This window comes from Lethenteron reissneri, chromosome 12 (assembly GCF_015708825.2).
Source record: "Lethenteron reissneri isolate LAM-NWPU_2019-01 chromosome 12, ASM1570882v1, whole genome shotgun sequence".
NCBI classification, from domain to species: domain Eukaryota; kingdom Metazoa; phylum Chordata; class Hyperoartia; order Petromyzontiformes; family Petromyzontidae; genus Lethenteron; species Lethenteron reissneri.
Genome location: NC_083790.1, coordinates 1,265,240 through 1,270,001, shown reverse-complemented (window position 1 = coordinate 1,270,001; position 4,762 = coordinate 1,265,240).

The following is a 4,762-nucleotide window of genomic DNA, read 5'->3' as shown; positions in this document are numbered from 1 at the left end:
TATATCTTCGTCCATTAGCTTATCAGCCTTCTGGACCAATGCTTTCCAAGGGTTCCCCGTATAGCCTTAACAGGCTGTCGGGGTGAGTGCTGTTAGCGAGTAGCAGCACCTATGGAGGCCGGCACGGCACACGAGGGGGTGGTGTGGCCAGCGCACCCCGCACGGCCGCCTTTGTATTGCAGTGCTGATGTTGACACACCGCACCAGCTACTCATTGAAGACCGAGTCATCATAGGAGAGGCCCCAAAAGCTGCTTAAATAATCGCCACCGATCTTAGCCACGAGTGGGAATCGAACTGGGGAGGTGGGGGGAGGGGGCTGGGTTCGTAGCGAGGACGACGGAAGAAGACACAGGGATGGTGGTAAGCGAAGGATGTTGACCACTCTGCACTGACAGGTCCGGACAAAGTAGAACCTGGTCTACGGTTGTTCATATCTCGGTGCCGCCTGTCCCGTTGGTTGCATCCCGCACCTCTGGCGAGCACGGTTGGCTACGTGCGGTGCGAACGAAGTTCAACGTGCATAGATTTGCTTAAATCTGTTGAGATGGTGACGAAATACTAGACCATGCAGTTTCTGAAACGTATTGTGTGGCGGACAGAGATGCAGGTACGACAGGAGGTAGATATGACATAGGGACTTGGAGGCTATTGCACAGTCCAAATTGGATATCAGTTCAAACAAAACGTTGCAACAAAAATAGGAGTCATTATATTCGGAGTGTACTTCGTACATACGGACAGGGTGACATGTACACGCCAGTGCACGTCATTTGAACCAGATATGTCTTCTGGGGTGTGTGGTGCAGTAGTTATCGCAGTCTGCCTTGAACCCACCGACATAGGTTTAGTACTTGTCCACAGCCGTGAGTGTGTGGTGTGTGATATCTTGAAGCTGTCCTGGCTGCAGGCCCCCTTCACCAACTCGCACTGGCCAGCCGAGTGAAGGTCAAACAAACCCAATGAAGGTCAAACAAACCCAGCCGAGTCAGGGTCAAACAAACCCATTGACCGACAGGCCTTTGGGGAGGCCATCACTCAGCAGTGCATTCACATTGCCTGTGGTCATAAAAATAACAACTTGCAGGAGATAAGTAGAGTTATTGTTCTGCCAACGGCACAGTCGTCTGCAAAGTTAATACTTGCAGGTTGAACTCCACAGCGCTGTCGATTTGGGGCGCCGCAGTGGCGAGATGGTAACTCCCTCGATCCTGACCCTGACGCCTGTATATTTCTAATTTGCATGTTTTCCCCGTGGTCGCATGGATTTTTCTCCGGGTCCTCCGGTTTTCCCCTCCACGTTTAGAGTATTTGGCTGCTATACATTTTCACGTGATAAGTCACTTGATTGTGCTATCATTTGTGGCTAGGTTACTTCTAAAAAAGTGGGCCTTACCTACTAAAATAAAAATATGTAGTTTAGTTGCATAGTTTACTTTTTAGTCTAAGTAATGCTCTTTACAGCTTGCAGTGTATGTGGGCACTGCCTGCATAGGAGGAATACAATATTTCTCTGTTTAATTTGTGTGTAAAAGATAATTATCTTTTATACATATTTTAGTCACTCGCAATGAAGCCTACACAATAAAGTCACAGGCAAAGCCATTGCATATCCATTTGTAGCTGATCTGTAAGCAGCGTCAGTCGTCAAAAGGTGGTAGAATGACAGCTTCAACAATTTTCAGACGCAATCAAATGAAAAAACGAGTTGTTTATATAGAAATCCTTTTTTTATTTGATTTTCTCTTGAGATGCGATCAATGTGGGGCTTGGAACATAAAATTTAGACTCAATCAGTAAACGCCAGCGCTGGATTTGGAGCATTCCCTTTGTTCAATGGTGCTGTTGGCAAGAGCACTCCGTCGTGCCGTCACTCGCAGCTACTGTCGAGACTAAAGGCGATACGGATTCCCCTTCTGTTTGAGCCGTTATCAGCCCACTTATCCACCCCCTCCATGCCATTGCTAGCCTGGCACCAACTCTCCCCGACTTTCTCGCACGTCCAGCTTCACACCTCGACTTTACCCCCAGGACACAACAGCAGAGTAGACCATCCCTCTCCCACCCTCTCATCACCCTCTCACCACTGCTCCACCCAGCGGGGCTTTACGAGGTCAAGGTAAGTGAGGCAGCAATGTTTAAGACATCAATTGCCCCAGTGAAAGCGGTCGTGTAAGATCGTGCCAGAGAGCGACAGTGCAATAAGGAAACGCAATCTGCTCTCGGCGATTCGTGACCGTTCACATGCAGCCAACCGTCTGCTGGGTTCCAGGTGGCGGTCTTGTGATGTCGCCAGTGGGATCAAAGGCCAGAGGCCCTGATCCAGCATCGCTGAGAACTTGAGTTCGAATCGAGGTCTCAGCCCACTGCCCCCCCCCACCCCCCGATTAAACCGGGCGAGGTGAGGGTCGTAGCCGACGCAACGATGATTGGACTCAAAGAAAATGGGGGTTATGGCCAGGGTTAATACTGTAGGGGACAGGGCGGATAGTGTTGTTAGGGTCAGGGGCTGGCTGGCTTGTGTGGTTAGGGCCACTGCTAGCGTTCGTGTCAGAGTCTGGTTGTCTAAGTGTCTTCTCACCTTCTGTTATCCCACCACCACAAAGCTCAATACTCTGCGGCCTACTGTCGCTTTGGTCATCGTTGATTCTCAAATGAATCATTACTTCCCGGCCGATGTGGTGCACCAGCAGTGCCATCAAACCGCCCCGGGTGTTTAGGCACCAAACCCTCGGCTCTCGGGAACCCCCGCAGGTGTCGCCGCGGCACAAGTGGCGGCTGCGCCTGGGGGTCCAACAGCCGACTTTGTACATGAAGCAGCCCCTGTTCCAGTCCGCTAGTGGGTGTCATCTTTCACAAGGACGCGAGGCAACTTCACCACAAGCCAACGACGTGGCGACCGACGAATGCAGCGATGAAAGAGTCTCGGCCTCGCTGTGCGCTGTGTTGCACCGCTATCCGAGTAGTTAACCTCGCATCCAATAAACCTTCAGAGCCAGGGTGAACATCCGACTCCAAATGTAATTGATTGAATTGAACGAGGTAAAACTGATGGAAAAACACAGCACAAATCCAGCATCTGTTAATACTTGAAAATATCAATACAATGAATGAACACTACAGCATTATAACATTGTCTTAGATAACATGAACTCAACAATAGATCCTGGATCGACCAGGCACCTACATTAGTACTGAATAGCTATACAAGAGAATAAGCTACTGTGTTAAAGGCACATCGTGTAATCAACATGCTGCAGCCTAAATGTACAGCACTACACATAATACTGAATTGTGGATGAGATATTTCCTCATCCTTGCTCTCAAGATCGCAATATAGTTACTTGGGTACAAGTCTGACTCGACTTATTCAATTACAAGTAACATTTACAATAAGGCAAGTTGCAGGCTTCGTTGTTAACTAGGCCTCGTTTTTATCATAACAATTTAACAGCATTATAAAGGCATTTACAGCATTATAACGGTCATTCTAACATTATAACAGCATTCCCAGTATTATAAGAACATAAATGCACTTACAGACAATGCTTCTTAAAGTCCCACAATGTACAGTTACAGTTGGCTTCACTGGGACGCGATTTGTGCCGCCATCTTGAACTCTGTGTAATGGCGGACCCCCAGCCTCGTGGCTGAAAGGCTGTCAAATTGGAATTTCATGGTCACGTGCCCAAACTCAACCTCAAAAAAGGGAATTGCTGTATACACACACCCCCACTCCTGCCGTGGAGCAAAACACCTGCCGTGAGGCAGAACAACGAGAGAAGAAGAGGGAGGAGGAGGGGGGAGGAGTACACAAAAACAGCGGCAGATTTTTTTATCAACGATAATTTTCCGGGAGAGAGAGAAACCCAAGAGGACTGTAGACTCGTGTTCACGGCAACCACGTCTGGGGAAAATAAAATCTGACTTCCAAAATGTACGAGTCATGCGGCACCAGGGTGACCGCGTGGCCACCGTGCCTCCCCTCTTGTATCCCCTGGTCCACGTTCTCAGAGCTACGTCTCAGAAGATGACTCACTGAGCCAGCGTCTCTGAGTCGGATGCGAATTGATATCTCCCCGGCGCTTTGCCTCAGGCGCCAAGTGTCCCCATTATTTGCCGGTCACTCATTGTCCAGGGCTTTGTCCCAGAAGACGACTCGCCGACGAAGCATATCTAAGTCGCGTAAATAATCCCTGCCCAGGGCTTTTCCCCAGATGATGTGTTCCTGGCCGGCCGCCGCCGAGTCTCCAACGCACGTGCAGAAAAAACGTGGAGAGAGAGAGACGCGCGCATTGAACTACTTTCCGATACGGAAAGAGGAACACGTGGATTAGAGAACAACACGCAGCAGGCTCAAGGACAGAGGAACACGTGGACTAGAGAACAACACGCATCAGTTTCAAGGATTGCAGTCGCGGTGTCAGTGAGCGAGCATGGCTTGGGCAGGACGCCACACGGCCAGAAGAGATGGACGATGCCCCCCCCCGCCCCCCGTGGACAAGGCTGGTGACAGAGTGGCAGCCAAGGAAGAGAACGCGTTCCGAGAAGCTTGACCACCGAGGAGATGGAGCCATGAAACCAAGTTCACGTGTGGACGCTAGGAGGATTATTAACATGGCACGATCGTGAGAGGTGGCGGCGGATTGGGGGATGGCTTCATCCAGCAGTGGATTTACTAGGGTTCATGTGTTATTTATTCATGCCTGGTGGGGTAACCTTTAACTTTTATATCCGCTTGTGCCCAAACCTGCATGTTTACG